This window comes from Lactuca sativa, chromosome 1 (genome assembly GCF_002870075.4).
Source record: "Lactuca sativa cultivar Salinas chromosome 1, Lsat_Salinas_v11, whole genome shotgun sequence".
In the NCBI taxonomy this organism is placed as follows: Eukaryota; Viridiplantae; Streptophyta; class Magnoliopsida; order Asterales; family Asteraceae; genus Lactuca; species Lactuca sativa.
In genome coordinates this window covers 99412998-99432590 of record NC_056623.2, presented here as the reverse complement: position 1 = coordinate 99432590, position 19593 = coordinate 99412998, and positions in this window count along the sequence as shown.

Genomic DNA, 19593 nt, shown 5'->3' with positions numbered 1-19593 from the left:
TGTACTCTCTCTCTCTCTCTCTCTTTATATATATATATATATATATATATATATATATATATATATATATATATATAGGGTTAGGTTATTTTGTTTTCACTATCTATTGTGTGCATGTATGACTGATTCTGGACCAATCATTTTAGTTATTTTAAAAAAATAATTAATGCATATTACATGTTGAAGATGTAATTGGTATTAATTATATCTTCAGCATTTAATATGCATTAATTACTTTCTTAAAATAACTAAAATGATTGGTCCAGAATCAGTCATATATGCACACAATAGATATTGAAAACATTTGAACCTAACTAACTAACTAACTAACTATATATATATATATATATATATATATATATATATAGAGAGAGAGAGAGAGAGGAGGGTTCAATTGAGAAAAAAAAGGTTGAGAATAGGGGAATCATTCTCAGCCAATCATTACCTTAATATATACAAAAACATGGTTTTTCATTTTTTTTAATTTTTAAGAAGCTATTTTTATTGAAAAATGATTTAAAATATACCAAAATTCATGATTTTTTATTCTCTACAAATAAACATCCATATTAATATAGTTTTAAGATAAAATAAAAAAGTTATTTTTTATTTTATGGATGTCTTTTATGGAAAATATTCTATTCTCTGTCCACGTGTTGGTCATCGTGCCCGGCCACTCAGCATTTGATGTTTATCTGTTTTCGTTCTGTTTGCTTCACGATCCTTCCACCACCTCCCAAATCGAGTCTCCTCTCTTCTTCTACCCTTTGCTCCCTCCACCACCAACCACTTCCTGATCCTTTATGTTTCACGCTTGCATCTCCGATTACCTCTTTCTCTTGGCGTCTGTCGTTGTACCATTAGTGGTGGAGGCCGTTACGGCTGTTAAGGTGGTGGTTGACTACGAGATTAAGGTTTTCGATGTCCGTACCGGACAGTCTTGTAATTGAAGCTTCAGGTCTTCATACTTGCAATCAATCAAATAGGTATTCCCAGATACCCTTGCAAACTGACAATCGGTGGTATGCGGAGATCGACGAGTCGATCAGTCGACTTCTTAATCACAAAATCGGTACTTGTCTTCGGGTGTCGGAAGTCTTCGTTCGTCAAATGGTCTACCCGAGACACTTCTTCGCCGTCGTTAACGGATGGCTCTAACTTTGATGCTAGAGTTTTACGACATAGTTTGAGTACAATCGACAAATACAACCCGAAAGCGTTTTATTTCCACCGATTTTGTTCTACTTCTTCATCGCTTCTCAAACCTTAAGCAATCAGCAGGCCGCAGTGGTAGTGGTGATGTTATTTGGAGTAAGGAACGGAAGAGTTCTCTAGCAGGGGTATGCCAGGGGCGCTGCTTCAATCAAATCACGTCTACTACTATTGGAAATCTCGAAGCCTGGACCTCCATCGACCGGTACTTTGATTGATCACATGCTTAATTTCTTCTGTATACAAATTACAATACGAATTTCCGACTGAAATTGTGTTTCAATTGATTTGTGGGCAGAGATGAAATTTAAGGATAAGTCGCTTGCTTCATCATCCCCAGCCCTATACAAGCCAGGAAGGCGGTTGCTGTTGATGCTCCCCAAGTGTAGCACCTGATTTTTGGTATGTATTCTCTTATTTAATTCCTTGTGCATTTTGCATCTTGGCCTTGGACTCGGCGATTCAGAGGATCGACTCGCCGAGTAGAAGCGGGAAGGGGCACGGGGTTTAAGTTGTGGACTCGCCGAGTCGGGTCCCGGACTCGGCGAGTAAGCTGTTGTTCGGACAAAAACCCTAATCCAGGAGTGTGCACCCTATTTAAACACTCTAACTCGGCCTCCCTTGCCCCTAACACTTCCAGAAGAGTTGTACAACGAAACCCTAGCCACCATATTGTTCTTGTGAGTGATTTTGGCTTTGTGAAGGAAGTTTGGAGCTTAGAAGAAGAAGGAGAAGGTTGAAGGGTGCAAAGAGGGGAAGTAGATCCGAAATCTACTATGTGAAATGCTTCCATTCAGGTAGAAAAGTTCCTACCTTGATCTCTAGTTCATTAGATCCCCTTTTGTCCCTAATTTGTGGGTTTTAAGCCCTAAAACCTCAAACTCTATGTGTTTATGCTCTATGTTCTGAAAGGACTTCAGATCTGGGCCTTGTGGACATCTTAGAAGTGTAAAGTTTTTGTGGTTGAAGTGATTGAGGTCCCTATTAAGTGTTTGACCTCATAAAGAGCTTGGATTTTCCTTTTTGAGCTTATAGGGCCATGCATGCACGTAAAGTTTGCAACTTTACGTGATAAGCATGCCCTAGGAACACAGATCTATGGTTTAGAAGCGTTGTATGTCTCAGATTTGGTCTGTATGGGAAATGGGTCGAAGGGACTCGGCGAGTCCTATGAAGATGGTCTTAGACTCGGCGAGTTAGATGAACCACTCGACGAGTCCTATGAAGATTGCCTGGAGCTCGACGAGTTGTTCTTCAAACTCGACGAGTCATATGAACAGTTACTGAGTTAAGAGGGGTTTAAGTGTAGAAGGTCCAACCCTTCGTCACTACTCGTAGAATTAGCAATTTATCGAGTAGCGATAGCCCCAGAAACCCAAATCCTCTAGATGGATGCTCTGGTGAGGATTTGGAAGCGAGTAGGGGATCTGCTCGTGGGACTCGGCGAGTTGTTCTTCAAACTCGGCGAGTCGGATGAGTTTCCTTGTGGCCTTCGAATGGGAGAAGAACTCGTCGAGTTGTAGGCCCAACTCAACGAGTAGGGTCGCGGATGGGGATGAGTAGAGAGCGAGGGACTCGGCGAGTTGATGACCCAACTCGGTGAGTCGGGTCAACTGAAAGTTGAATTTGACTTTAACTTTGACTTGACTTGGTTGAGGGTCAAATGGTCATTTTACCCTAAGTATAAAGATCCATTTCTAACTGAGTGTTTGTGGGGTTGTAGCCGGAGTATTTCCGGAGCAGCAGCGGACGGAGGTTTCCCGCACTGATTATCAGCAGCTACTTGTATGAGGTGAGTTACCTTCCAGTAGGCGTGGGTCTAAGGCCACAATGTCGGCCCACCATTGAGGAGTATTTAGAAGATAATTGTCTTTGTGATAATTTATCTTGGTCTGGTATGCGTTTGGTTATGAGTTGTATATGTATGATACATGATAGGGATAGTTTCCATGATAGTGGTCCTTAGGACCAAGGGGTAGGTCAGTACCCGGATATGCCTGACTGTGTGCTTATATCTTGCTATTGTATGCTAGTGGTAGGGGTGGAATAGTCCCTAGTTACTGGTTGAAAGATACCGATGGCGATTACCGGTTGAAAGATACCGATGACGATTACCGGTTGAAAGATACTGATGATGATTACCGGTTGAAAGATACCGATGGTATTGTATGGTATGTGGTATGATGGGGGAACTCACTAAGCTTTGTGCTTACGGTTTCAGTTTTTGGTTTCAGGTACCTCTTCATCTAAGGGGAAGGAGTCGGCGGCATAGCATGGCATCACACACACATTTGATTTTCCGCATGGTCTTTTCTGGGATTGTACTATGATATGTTATTTGATTATGTTGTGGGTTCGAAACATGATACTTAATTTTATGAGATGACATGTTGATTCAATATTTTCTAGTGAATGTTTTATTAGCAACTTAATTAAAAATGAAATTTTTGGACTTGAATTTTGGGACGTTACACCAAGGATTGGGCAACAAGGTATCAAATTTTATACTTCAAAAATCAACAAACAAACTAACCCATCTTCTTGAATATATATTACTAGATCATAACCAATGAACAATCTTGCTTCTTTAGGTTGCTTCTAACTTCAATGCATGGAACTGCTATTCATGTTCATGATTCCAAAAGGTACTCCGGTGATATTCCTTGCTCAATTCCATGTTAGGTTCTCATCTTTGGTCTCAGTCTCTATCTAAGTTATACAGTGGGAGCTAATTCCCTTTATATTATCTTCTCCCAATCTAAAAACTTAATATACTAATATGGTTACACTTTTACATCAATTTTTACAAGCTTTGAAGTTGTTTTTGGTTTTTATGCTTGCAGAAGTGGGTCATATTGAGCAAAACGAGAAGAAAGGCTTTGTAAGAAAGATTACTTTTGCTTCATTCCTTATAGTATTATGTATAAAAATGTATTAAGTTTACATAATACTTATCGATTTATTACACAACTGACTTAATTTTGAAACTTACAGGTATTCGGCAGCTCATGTATCTGGAAAAATGAGAAAAGGAGTCTAGAATGTTGGTGTTCATGGTAAATTTTGTTGGGTAGATGAGGAATCTGAAGGATTTTTGCTCAGAAAGAGGATGGGCACATCATAAGCTGAAGGTACTTTGTACATATTCCATTTATTTTACCATTCAACCTTTTTGTTCTCTTTGGTTTGACTAATGTTTGATTCCCTAGAAGGCAGGAGATGTTTGCTCTACCCACTTGGCTTCTTAGTATGGCCATTTTTTATTTGAAAACACTATTATTTCCCTTTTTGCTAATAATGGATTGAATTGTCACATTGTAAACTCCATAATTGGTGAAAATGAAATAGTTATGTATGAATCGTTAAAAATGTGATGGTGAGAATGACAGTACCTTTTATATGAAATATGGTACAAAATTTAATCGGGTTGGTTGAAACATGGTTTTGCCTAATTCGTAAGACAAGTGAAACATTGTTTGCATAAAGTAGCTAAAAAAATAATAATAAACATTTTTTTCATAAATTGGTATTGCCTCTTTATTTCTATTTCTACCACGATTTATTTTTTGGCACTAATCAATTCAACTGTCCATTTACCCGGAATACAGTTGCATTCGCAATGCAGAAGTTTTTCATGGTAACCGGAATCAATCTGTTGTCTGTTATGCTCTTCGGGGTCTGCAACGGAGGTGGTTTCACTGTCGACTTGCCCACCACCATTTCCACTGTTTCTTTTTTCTTCTATTTGTTCCACTTTACAGGTAGATCGATTAGACTGCTTAGGGTATGTCAAAATACACGCTTATTCTCCTGATAATTTTTTGTTGGTATGATTGATTAAAGTTAAAACAATAAGATGAACGCATGATTTTTCAACTTTTGTGTGTGCATATTTAAGTTGTTAAGACTTTATTGAGTGATTGGATCGTTATGTTCCTACTTTAATGGAACTGTGATACGGTGTTCTAAAGCATTAATCTTATAAAAAAAATTATCTTCATTTTGGTTAATTGATAATGCAAATTGATTTAGATGTTGGGTGGAGGATCTCAAACGAGTCTGAGGAAATCTCTTGGAGCCATTAAGGACAACACCACTGTCAATTTTGCTAAAGTGAATAGTGACTATAAGGTATTGAAACATTTTGAATTTTTTCTTTCTATGATTGTTACTTTAATATCCCTTGTTTGTGTTATTTTGTAGGAATTGGATGTAAATATTATTAAGGCCACTAATCATGTTGACCACCTTGCAAAAGAGAAACATATGCGATGTGTGTTTCTATAAAATTATATGTTTGTGGTCTATTAACAAAAGGTAGCCCTTATATTTCCTTAATCCTGGATCCATTATTGCAGCTATATTTGCATCCATCTCTAATACAAGACCTACACCTAATGTTGCATATTGCATCCATGCTCTTGCAAGAAGATTATGAAAGGCACACAATTGGGCAGTATGTATATTGTATCCCTATCATTGAATCCCTTTATTTCAACATTTTTCCATAAAAAGTTTCATCTTTTTTCAGGTTGCTTTGAAAACTCTAATTATTATTCACCGAGCCTTAAAGGAGGTGGACCCCACATTTCAAGAAGAGCTCCACATTATAAAAAGTATGCTACTTCACTATTTTTTATACTTTTTGACATTTATTTAATATTTATGTCGCTCAGACCTCAAACCTAACTAATGTTAAACTCAAAAATAAGCAAGGGCAAAAAGGTAAAGAAAATTTCAAACTTAACTTAATATGGTAATGTATAGACAACTTGATATCTAGATGTAGTCAGAAAAATAAGCAAGGGCAAAATGGTAACAAATTTTCAAACTTGACTTAATATAGTAGTAATGTGTAGTCTGTAGACAACTATATATCTGGATGTAGTCATAGAAATAAGCAAGGGCAAAAAGGTAAGAAATTTATGATTATGTATGAAATGTTAGTTTAAAATACGTGTTTTAACTAATAAGAACTATCTTTTCCTTACTACAGGGATGGATACAACGATTTCAATACTTTCTACATGCAGGTGAGCTCCCCATAGTTGTTAGCTTAAATTTTATGATTTTCTTCCAATCTTTTTTAATTTTAATTTTGTATTTGTATTTTTCCACACACACACACACACACACACACTAGGCTGCTTAAGGTACTAAAGGTGGTTCAAGTGGTTCCCCGGTGATTGATTGGCAAGGAAGAGCAATTGCACTGAATGCTCGCAGCAAGACTTTTAGTGCTTCAACATTTTTCTTCCCTCTAGAACGCGTTAGTTAACAATTATCAAACTTTATTCTTATTATTTATATTTATAAAGAAAAATACAACAAGTGACAACTTATATAAATAATATTATTTCAGGTGGTGAGGACTTTAAATTTCTTACAAAAGAGGAGAGATTCTGGTCAAGATAAGTGGGAGGCTGTTTCAATACCTCGTGGTACCCTCCAGGTTTGTTTGATTCAACTTTTAATTACATCATTAAATGAGAGTTCTTGAATCTTAACTTTGATTTTGAGTTTGATTACCCTTTTTCTAAATGATTCGTATTTACATTTATGTCACTGCTTTTATTCAGACAACTTTTCTCCACAAAGTATTTGATGAAACCCGTAGGCCAAGCCTGCAAACTGAAACAGAGCAGGTATGTTGTTTTACACTTTTATTCATTGGAGGATTCACGGTTGTCGGTTATTTTTTTCTTTCAACATTCTATGGCAAATTGATAGATGTAAGCTACTTGGTTACTTTTGTTTTCTTCTTTCTAATAAAGAGATTTACTATTCCTATGAACATGTAATAGGTTTTAAAGCATTTTTAGGTTAAATTTTTTAGTTTATCTTCTTCTCTTTCTACAGGTATTTGCTAAAGGAATGGAGAAAGTAAGACGTCGTAAACTTATCAACAAAAGTACATTGCTATTTCATGCACTTAAATATTTTGTTTGCATTGTTTGTTTGCAATATTAGACGAGTGACTTGAATCCGAAGGTGAAGACGGTTGGTTTTTTTGTCTATCGCATAAACATCTATGCGTTCTTTTGGTGTTCTATATATATGTAACAATTTCGGTCGGCCTTCATTCCCCTACGACCACAATGACAACAAAATGTAAAACATGCCAAAGCGTACCACAAACAACCAAAACAAATTATCAATAATCCCTGTGTGTTCAGTAAATTTGTTTGTTCTGAACCCCGCAGAGTGGGGTTTCCCAGCTAGTTTAAGTTTAAAATTATGAAGGATAAAAACTGTTTAATCAAATTATTTTAGGGTAGAAAATGTAAATATGAAAAGTTTGTTGGTCGGAGTCCAGCTCATGACGACCTAGTCAAATTGGGAGAAGCCCTAGGTATTAAGAGTCAAACTTGTTATTTCCAAAAGAAACCTTATTTTCATTTTGTATCAAAAGCTATAAAAAAAAACTATAATATAATAACAATTTAGTAATTTTGTAACTTGAAAAAGAAAAAACCAAATGAACAGTAATTTTCACTCACATACTCGAAGTTGGTATTTAATATATACTATGGTTTAGACCGTCCGCACAATGTTGTGGAAACCCTAGTATGTTGAAAAACGCAGGTCGACACCATGTATACCACAGAGATGATTAAACCATATAAAGTGGAGCAAAAAAAATATCAAAATAAAATTTGGATACAAAGTTATGTAGGAGGAAGCGAACGAAAATAAGACTTGAAAGTGTACCCTAAAGAAATTAATAAAAACGATTATTAAAAAAATTATGAAAGGAGTCAAAATATAACTTTAAAATATAGTAAGAGACCAAATCATAATGTAAAAAATACTAATAATTTAACTTTAAAATTATAAGAGGTGAAAATTGTTAAATAAAAATTAATTAAGGGGAAAGAGTGGAAATATGAAAATCTTCTATGACAACATAAATGATTATTTCCAGAAAGGTTGTTGTTTTACATTTTATAGTACATGTTTGACAATATATAACATGATTTGTCTTTGTAAATTTGGATTTGAAAATAGAAAGACCAAATGAATAGTGATACCTCCTCACAAACCATATTTGATATTTAGTATATACAAGTATTTCGTCACTTCGCGCGCGCGCACTGCGACCAAGAGCTCATTTACAAAGTACATCATAAAAATATAAAATTAGGTTTCGAACCAAACAATTATGTGTGGAGAAGTTACACAAAATAAAGTTTGAAAGTGAATCCTGAACGTATTAATTAACATTTAAATTAAAAGAATAATATTAATAAAAATGAAAACTATAAAAACAGTTATATAGACGACCAAAAACATACTCCCTCCGTTCCAAAATTATTCTCCACGTTTGACTTTTAAAGTCTCTTTTGTTCAACTTTGATATTAAATAATTTACTTTTTGTTATATATTTTTTTAGACAAGATATATGAATAGATTGTTTTTAAAATGCATTTTCATTGTTATAAGTTTCATAAAAAAAATTATATAACACAAATAAAGTTATTTACGGTCAAAGTTTATATGAAAAGACTTCAAAAGTCAAGTGTGGACAATAATTTTGGACGGAGGGAATAACTTTAAAATATAACATAGGACAAAATCATATCTTAAAATTACCACTAATTTAAGTGTAAAATTATGAAGGAGAAAAATGGTTAATCAAAATTATTTTAGGATAGAAAATGTAAATATAAAAATCTTTTATTACCATAATCAAATTTGCTATTTTCAGGAAAAACTTACTTTAGAATTTATATTACACTCTATAAAACTTGTACTTTGATATGGAGTTAACATGTTTTTATATGACACTGGAAAGTCATATATAATGCAAGTGCTACCGTTGATTAAGAAGAGGAAAGAGAAAGTGAGAAGCAAATGATCTGATGGCTAGAAATGAAAGTTGAAATGAAAGTTGAAATGAATAGTAAAATCCTCTCACAAACCATGTTTGCAAATTAATATATATATATATATATATATATATATATATATATATATATATAATGTGAGAGTATGTACTACACGAGTTCATTAAAAAAATTAATATATAAACTACATACATTAAGTATTTTTTAAAGTAGAATTTTGAAATAAATACAAACGAAATGATGAATAAGTAAGTAATTCATTCTATACTAATAAAAAATTTATTGACATATTTTGTAACATCCCGACTACCATGTATAAATTTGAATTGTTTATACTTATTTTGTCAGGGCAACTCGACGAGTTGGAGTCCCCAACTCGTCGAGTAGAGATCGAGGTGGCCGCATAAATTTTAGAGTCAATTCGACGAGTTGGAGCTGGGTGAGAAACCCTAATTTTCAGGGTTTGCACCCTATTTAAAGAACCTTAAGCCCTTTATTCTGCCTCCCTCACCACCTTACCACCCTAAGACAAACCCTAATCGAGCTGTGAGAGAGAGAGAGAGAGAGGGTAAGAGAGTGTGTTTTGGTGCATTCTTTGAAGGAACTTGAGGAGTAAAAGGCTTGTAACAAGGAGTCCTTGGATCCGACATCTACTCTGTTGTAGCAGCCAACTAGAGGTAAAAAGTCATCACCTTGATTACTTGGTTGTTAGATTTATTCACTAGAGAGTTTATGGACATTTTTAGCATCTTCTTGGGCCCTTAGTGGTTTTGAGCTTACCTTGAAGTTAATATTTCAGATTTGGACGTTATTAGGCCCTTTAGGACTAAAGACTTGAGCTTTATCGAGTTTTGGCCAACTTCCATGCCTTAAACCCTTTTTTGAGTTTTGTTTTGGCAAACTTACCCCTAAATGCCATGCATGGACGTAAAGCTTGCAACTTTACGTGGTATTTCAGCCTTAGAAGGCTATATCTAGAGTATGGGGCCTTAGTTCTGCTTAAAAGCGTCTGAATGAGTGTTTGAGCTGAAGGAACTCGATGAGTTGGTTAGAGTTTTCCCAATACCCTGGACGTTGTACGAACTCGACAAGTTGGTGAGACAACTCGGCGAGTTGAGTTGAATTTCTCGACTTTTCTGAGAACAGAAGGAACTCGACGAGTCGCATAGATGCACTCGACGAGTTGGGTCAACATGGATTGTTGACTTCCGTTGACTTTTAGGGTTGGTCAAGTTATGGATTTTAGAGACCGTGTAGGGGTAAAATGGTCTTTCACCCTTTCCGAGAAAAGGAGTTAGCTTAACATCTTGGAGTTGTTATTATAAATTGTTAATTAGAAATGATTATGATATATGTAGGTGGAGTCTAGACCTACCGTTGAGTACAAGACATACTTGTTCTACCTACGTGGTGTGTCCTCTCACTATACTTACCTAAGTGGTAATATTGTGACTGGAAGGTCCAACTCGAGCTGTGAGACTGGAGGGTCCTTATTGAGATGTAGCCATGAGAGGCTAATTATCTGTGTGTGGTATTTTGGGGAACTCACTAAGCTTTATGTTTACAGTATTGTGTGAAATGTGTTTCAAGTATATCTCAGGATCGCGGTAAGGTGTCGGTATGATTGTACACACCAACTAGTTGGTTGTGTGTTTGGAGGATTCTAGGATATTGTTAAACAATTAATGATTTGTGTTTGAGATAATTTACAAATGTTATTTTGAGAAATGTTAAACGGTGTTTTTATGTGAATTTAAAAATTAAAATTTTATTTGAAAATTTAGAGTGTTACAAGTTGGTAGGGGTGAGCGCGGTGCGGTTCAGTGCGGTTATTAGCTAAAACCTCACCACTAACCGCAAATGCGGTTAATCCATTTTTAAAAGCGCTTGGTGCAGTTATTTTTGCGGTGCGGTTGGACGGTTATTTTTGCGGTGCGGTTTTGTTTTTTCTGTGTTGCGGTTATTTTGTGTGGTTTTTAACCATAATTTAGAGGTCAAACGGTTTTAAGAGTTCAAACATATTACTTGTAATAATAAAAAAAACCATAATGTATAAGACAATTAACTTAAATCACAAACAATTAATATCTTAAAAACGTCAAATTAATAGTAATTAACAATAAAATTTTTAAAATTGTTTAATTTCACCATTTTTCAAAGTTAAACATAACAAAAAACCCATATTTTTTCTTCTAGTATTTTATTCATTTTTCATTCATGAAACTTGTCTTATTTTTTGTATTTAATATATTAACAATTAATAAAAAAAAGTTTTATATAATAAATGCGGTGTGGTGCGGTTTTTAAAAACTAATAACCGCATCGCACCACAAATTTGCGGTTTTTGAAAAACAGAAAACCTCACCATCGGTTTCTATTGCGGTTGTGGTTTATGCGGTTAATTTTAGTTGCGGTGCGGTTTTTGCTTACCCCTACAAGTTGGTATCAGAGCCTTGGTTTGATGGATTCGGATGTACCCTCGGGTATGTCTGGACTCAAACTGAGGATTTGAGAAAATTTTCTAAAAAGAAATGATTTTCTAAACGAGCAAAAGATTTCAAGAGGAACCAAGATGAAGCAATGTGTACAATCAGCCAGAGCCCGAACAGTGATTTCCCAAAATACCCTTACTTGTTTATATTATGAGATGAGATGCTTATGAGATACTAGAACTGCATGCTAGATGATAGGCTAGGTATATCAAGAATTTAGAGCTAGAGTTGCCTGATTCATGATGCCTTAGCCCAGGGGGTGTTATTGATTGTTATTATCTGTTATTTGTTTTGTGTGTGTGTTGGGTAGGGATACATGGAAGGAATCTTTTAGAGAGAGCTTTGAGTAATCTAGGAGAGATACCTAGATGTGCATTGAGGAATCTACTAAGAGAGTAATTTGATATCTATGAGGGATAGAGTACTTCTGAATTTGGATCCTAAGAGGAGGATTTAGGGCGACTATGAGTTGGTGTGGAAGGTAGTATTGGGCTCGTACTATTGAAAGCACCGAATCTGTATATGACCCAAGTAAGAACCTTAGGATACTAAGGAGCATGTAGGGGTGGGTAATTGAGTGTGCGCTTTAACTAGTCCCTATTGATTTTGTGTTGTGTTTCAGAGAGACTATGGTGATTACCCGCAACAACCCCGGGGGTGGTGGTACTAGTGACGAGGAGATCCGCAGGATCATTGCCGTGGAGGTGGCCGCAACTATCAGGAAGGCCATACCAGAGATGTTTGGGTCTATTAAGACCATACTGATTGAGACTTTTGATGAGCGATATGCTACTATCATAGAGGTTGCTGCTGCCGCAACCACTGTAACCCTGGCTGCTGTGAGGCTACAGGGGGGTGACTCGTTGTTGTTTCAGGAGTTCAACAACACGAAGCCACCAGAGTTTGATGGAACCTAGGACCCGATTGCTGCAATGAGATGGATCTCCGACATCGAGGGATGTTTCTATACGTGTTCATGGCTGGAGCATTTGAGAGTTCGGTTTGCACTAGACCAGCTTCGCTTAGGAGCGAAAGACTGGTGGAAGTTCGTGACGACTAATTTTACTCCTACAGAGCATGCTGTAGTGACTTGGGAGAGGTTTACCCAGTTGTTCAGAGTTGAGTAAGCTCCCCGGGTGGAGAGGGAACGTTTGGCGTAGGAGTTTTTGCCTCTTAAGCAGAAGACAAAAATAGTGACAGAGATTACGAGGATGTTTCATGAGAGGGCGTTGTTCTGCCCTGAGCATGTGTCTATGGATCAAGCACGTATGAGCTGGTATTTGAGTATTTTGAAGAAAGATATTTGGGAGTTCGTGGCGAACTCATCATATCAGACATTGGTTGAGTTATAGACCAATGCCATGAGGAGAGAGATTGAGCTGGAGATTCAAACCAAAGAGGAAGGAGAGCCTCAAGGGAGAGACCGGAGATCAGTGCGGTCGCAGCCGGCGATGAAGCGGCTTAAGCCCGCTGATACGAGAGCAGGAGGCCAGAAGGGCCGCACTTGTGGCAAGTGTGGCAACATCCATGAGGGATCTTTCCGAGCGGGGATTTGCTACAAATGTGGCAAAGAGGAGCATATGCCGAAGGACTGCCCCAAGGGATTTTCGGTTTGCTTTCATTGCAACTAGATTGGGCACCGGAAGGCCAAGTGTCCTTAGCTCACTAAGGGACTAGCCCAAGCTTCTGCTCCTTTTACTTTACGCGTTACTGATGACGGGCTAGGGAAGTCCAAGGCCGTAAGAGCTCGTGGGAAAGATTTTGATGTGCACGAAAGTACCCACTAATTTTAATATTTATAACCTAACAAACTTAACTAACTATGCACTTATAGGCAGTGTACCTAGTCAGATTACAATATAGCTTAGGTAAGTCGAGTGTCGATCACAGGGAACGGTGTTACTAATTAATCTACTTGCTATCTAATTAACCTAATTATTAACAAGTTTAGGAAGGGTTTTATCTGATTTTACAAGATCAGACGAACTTAACTCAAATTCAATCAATAAGTAAAAACACTCTTGTCTAGTTCGAATCCACTTTGTCCTTATGGCTAGCTAATAATTATGGATTATCAGGTTGGTTTTAATTATATTAGTAATTTAAGTCTAACTTTACCAATAATTAATTAATTCATGTAAAACTATGTATGGTCACACACAATTAAACACAGAACCAATTATGAATATAAATATGCTATGTAAGATTTATTATGTAAACGCAATTACAGTCATAATCTACGTTCTCTAGCACAACTAAATTTATTTGCTTTAATTACTAACTAAGATTGGTCAATCCTAGCTCTAACAATTTAATGTTCACTAAATCATTAGGTAAACAAGTTCATGCAGTTAATGGTTGATGTGCACAAAAGTACCCACTAATTTTAATATTTATAACCTAACAAACTTAGACTATCTATGCACTTATAGGCAGTGTACCTAGTCAGATTACAGTATAGCTTAGGTAAGTCAGGTGTCGATCACAGGGAACGGTGGATTAATTTAATATATTTGATTATAGGTTACAGGTTACACGAAAATAATAAAATGGTTTAATAAATTAATTAACAACTCTCGATAAACTAACAGGAAAGCAAATCTCTTCAGGTACTTTGGTTTAGATAAATTACACCTTAAAACATAGACAATTGCATACACAAATTCATTTATTCAATGTTCACCGATTCCTAAAATGATTAGATTCGCGTTTCACTATAACTAATCCTTTAGCAAACAAGTCAATTCAAACAGTGATCAGTTGATTAAACTAACATGCTTCCTAGTGTTCAGTTCGTATCAAGCAAGACTTGTAAATACAGTTAATCAATGTAAACATTTAATCAACCTCTTGTTGATGGTCATCAAACAAGGCTCACACATTAACTTACTTATTCTCAAGTTAATTCTAGTTTCACATTCGTTATTTCTAGTCTTATAATCTCGATGGTCATCAAAAATCATAAGAGACAAGCAAATCAAGCAGATGTTCAAGCAACTCAATTCACTTAACAATTAACAGAAAATAATCATCATTAACACATGAGGATCTTTAAACAAGCTTGGCAAGATAAATTAAACACAAATAAACTATTTAATATAGCAATTAGTCTAATAATCAAAGCTTCATTCAATCATAAACACAAAGTAAAAGGTTTTTACACCTAAATCAGAAACTAAATACAGAAAAGTACCACAATAGAATGCTAAACATGGTCACGTCAGCAAACCATATGATAATCAACATGTATCCGCTCTCCAATCCTTCCGATCTCCGCTTCCGTTAGCTTAACGGCCTTCCGGCCGCCTTCTAGACCCTCAAAACGGCTTAACAGAAGTTAATTGTCGACTAAATTAGGTTAGAAGTCGAATCCTCCCCCTGGTTAGCTAAAAATCGATATTTATAATCTTTGTGGCCGACCTAAGTACGCTGGGCGTACTTAGGATTACGCAACGCGTACTCAAGATAATCACACGATCAAGTATATCCGGTGCAAGCAGGTACGCGGGGCGTAACCTTAAGGTACGCGGGGCGTACTCGCTACCTCAGCACCCTTTTCTTTCTTTTAGCTTCTAAGCCCGGCTTCCGCTTTAGTTTTTTTCTTTTGTGGTTCATCGGCAACAAATAGCTGCAAAACATAATTCAAAGTATTATGAGTACTTTTTAGTTCTAAAATAGAATAAATAAGGCCAAAATATTAAGATAAAGTGTATAAAAATATATATGAAAATACACATATCAAAATACCCCACACTTAGCCTTTGCTTGCCCCCAAGCAAATTTACTTTTATTTTACCAATATCGCACTAAACAATCCTTTAAAAACTCAACCATTATGCCAAGACCTCAACGCGTACATTTGTGTCTAATATTTTCCTAAAGTACCCCCCCCCCCCATATTTTAAATACTCACAATCTTCATAAACACTCGCCCACTTTTTCCGAACAATGCTCATTTTATGCAACCCTCCGAATCCATCCGCAGAAAACCTCCTAACCTCAAGGTATTTTTAGTTGAGCAACCTAAGCATACATATTCTAGAAAATTACAACTTTTCGATACCACTATGGAGCTTTATTTGAATTCTTCATTTCTTTAGCATTTTGATCTTTGATTTCTTTGAATTCAACACCTTATTTGAATTGATTTCTGGTATCTTCAACTTTTTGAATTTCTTCAGAATTTTTGATCTTTTGATCTTTACTTTATTTGCTCAAAAATTCTTCAAACTTTTTTCGTAATTCTCTCTTTTTTTTTTTTTTCATGTAACTCACTTTTTTTTTTTCACTCAAAACCCTACTTTTTTTTTTTCACTCAAAACCCTACATGCTTAAGCAGAGGCGCTCAACCTCAACCTTTATTGGTTAATGATAATAATTTTCCTGGATACATTTCAAGTTTAGGCTGCTAAACATATTGCATCCCTCAAACCAAGCGGGGTTGTGTTTTTGTTCCATGATTTCACTAAAATAAGGGAGGCCACAAATGCACTATAACGTATATTGGCTCAACTAAACATTTGAGTTCTTATCGGATCATTTCATACAATATTAGCAAAATTTAAATTATCACTAGATTTTCTAAATTAAACTATTATTTCAAGTTTTAAAATTTTTTAAATTTTCCAAATTCTAGCAATTTCATTTTTTTCTCTTAATTTTAATTTACTTTTACCGATCCCCTACCCTACACTTATTTCATACAATGCCCTCATTGTATGCTAAAACAAATTAAGAACATAAAAAGGGAGAAAAAGGAACAGACTCCCCTGGATAGTTGTGGCGAGATCGAATGGGGCTGCTACAAGTTGCATCAAATATCGCCGAAAGACTGAAAACTGGAACTGCTGCCTCATGACGTGGGAAAGTGTCGACCACGTCGTCTCGTCAAGAATGACATCCTCTACTCGCGATGAAAAATCCCCCATAACATAGGAAAGTGTCAACCATGTCGTGGCAGCCGGGACGATACTTCTTCCTCGCGTCGAAATAAAACTCTATAGTATGGGAACTGCTCATCCATATCATAAGAGTCAAAACATCGTAACAATGCCAATCTTCAAAACGATCGCTCACGAAATAAATATGCACCCCACACTTATGACAAATCATGGGTCTCAACTATAATCTTCAACTCTCATACCGCTCTCTCTAGCAACAGTCGGACCTAGCTGCTGAACTTACTGCCAACTTCCTAAGGGCGAAAATTCTGCAGAAATCTAAACAACCAAAGAGCATCAACATGAAAAACAAACTAAATCAAAGTTTAATTACATACCAAATACTAAAAACTAAACTAAACTAAAAATAACACAAAACAAATAAAACAAAATAAAAAGGATCACTCGTCATCTCCATCATCATGTGGCTGTGTCCCAGAAGTACCGGCCCCATCAAATCGTGACTGGAATGGTGGTGGAAAGGGAACCGAATACTGAAACCCCTGATGGGCAAAGAATGCATTCAACGCATTCCCATACCACCGCTGTTGCATGTCCACATGTGCAACATACTCGCTAAGACGATCAATGCCCTGAGCCAGATAGCGCATATCAATCTCCCGCTCAGGTCCCTGCTGCGCTCCCCGTGGAGCAGGTCGACGCCGCTGGACCCGTCTCGGCTGTGGCTCGGCAGCACCCTCCTCATCTGCCTCATCATCTGCTCGAACCCTCAAAACACCATCACCACCCCGCTCTAATACGCGCATCGACTCCAATAGCTGAAGACTCATCGGCCTCATGTCGTGAAACACCATCGATCTCGTGATCTCACGTGTCATCAATTGGTATGATCGAGCTAACCGTGTGATAAAATGCCCTCCGCATATCGGGCTATCTCCCCGAAGTCCCCTGGCCCTCCGTCCCAAGTATGCAGCTAAAGCAACTGGAAGGTTCAGGTGCCTCCCTGGAGTAACTAGTGCCCATAGGAAATACAGGTCTGTCGAAGGCACTCTCTCACTATTCTTGTGATGCGTGAGAGACATAGAAATCAACTGGTGCAACATTCGGTATGTAGTGGACCGAATCATCCCCCCTCGAGCGGTAGATGGTGTATAAACTCCTCCCGTAATCTCGGCCCAAAATGTGTTCTCATTATAGTCCGCTGGCCGTTCCGTGAGACAGTCAGCAAGGAATGTCGGGAAGTGGACACTCCTCGTCTCGTCGGCTGTGTAAATACCCACCCGAGTAGCAAGCTCTATCACGCTGCATTCCCGGCTCACTCCTCCCAGTCTGAAAGCAAAGGCTGTCCTGTCATCGAGTGGCTTCCTAGGATCATAGGAAACTGTAGCGTAGAACTCCAGCAAAAACTCCCGATACACAGGCTCCTGGATCCTGAACAAACGCGCCCATCCCTGACATACAAACAATTCCACACCACTCGCGTCCGAGTGTGTGTATTGCAAAAATTCCTGGACCAATGCAGCAAGTCCAGTCCTGGTAGCCAATTCCCAATCAAATGAGGGTGCAATGTCAATCTCCTTTGTGAGAAGCAGGCTTAAGTTGGTGACATAACGCGCCCGGGTAGCATCGTTCAGCGTTTGCGGAAATTGTAAAAAGCGATGATCGGTCACATCCTCGGGAGGGTTGGTTCTTTGTGCCCTTCGAGCCATAATCTGCACATATTAACAAAAAAAACACAAAACCAACAAAATATGGCAGCATTAGTAGATTTTTAAACCAAAAAAAAAAAATATGGAGCTGGATAAGGCAATTACGCTGGGCGTACGTCCAGCGTACGTTGGGCGTACGTCCAGATGCACGAATCTGTGTTGGTTCCTTTTACTTGTGCAAAAATCATAACCCACATTCAAACAAATACAGCAGGGCATGCAAACTGTTAACATTTCGTGGTCCAAATGTAGTATGAACAAAAATCGGGACCTCCCTAACAATATGAATCATTCCCAGGAAACATGTATAGCGGTCAATAATCGAAGCCAGAGTCAAGAACTCGAAGTCACAGGGGTACGCTAGGCGTACGACCCCAAGCTCAAATCGATGGTGTGGGACGGAACTAAGACGAAATTAGGTTCGAGGGTTTAGTGTATTAACCGAAATCGGTCCATTCAAGCCCTAATCAACACATACAATTTCGAAATCGGCCCTAATTCGAGAAATATGTAAACCCTAGATTTCAAGCAAAAGCTAAATGCAGCTTATTTTATCGATTTAACCACAAATCAAAGCCCTTGAGTAATCGAAAATGTTTAGGAGCTCTTGGCCGTCACAGTGCGAGTTTGAGAGAAAATTGGGAAAAGAATAAAGAAGAAGTCAAAGGGTCAAAAGATATACCTGGTCGCTGATGTACGCGGGGCGTAAGACAAGGGTACGCGGGGCGTAACCCCATCCCCCTGAAATGTTCATTCGCGATTCGGGGCTCATTACGCATGGCGTAATATAACTTACGCGGGGCGTAGTTTAATTGAAAATTTCCTTTTTCTTTAATTTAACTTCCTTTTCTTTTTAATTATTTAATCTAGGGGACTTAAAACTTATTTATTTTTTTCCTTTTTAATTTCTTAAGCTAATGATGACTTCACGATGAGTGATAAAAAAAATTGAGATGTCATAATCACTTATCTTTGTCAAGATCAAACCACAATGGTTGATCAAAAACCTTTGCACGCAAGAATTGGTTTGCGAAAACACCCGCTTTCGGGACCCGCTAGAATATTTCCCTTGTTTTCCTTGCACCTTTAACTAAAAGCGGAACAAGAAGTGACCTAACTAGTCAAGAACAGCAAGAGCTCGGTCTTCCACTTAACCACCACAATACGCCTTGCTATACTACGCATCATGGATTGAGTTGGACAAATCAACAAAGTAGTAGGCTAAGCAGGTCAAGAATTCCCTAGTCGCTTTCATTCCCGAAACCCATGCCAAAAGTAAAGTCAAGCAATGTGTACAATCCCAAATTCCTGCAAAATAAAAACAAGAACCTTCCCGACAAGTGAAATGATATCATCGAAAATCAAACTAAAAATAAAAACTAAACAAAAACTAACTAAAAACAATTAACGAATAATCAAATACAATAAATT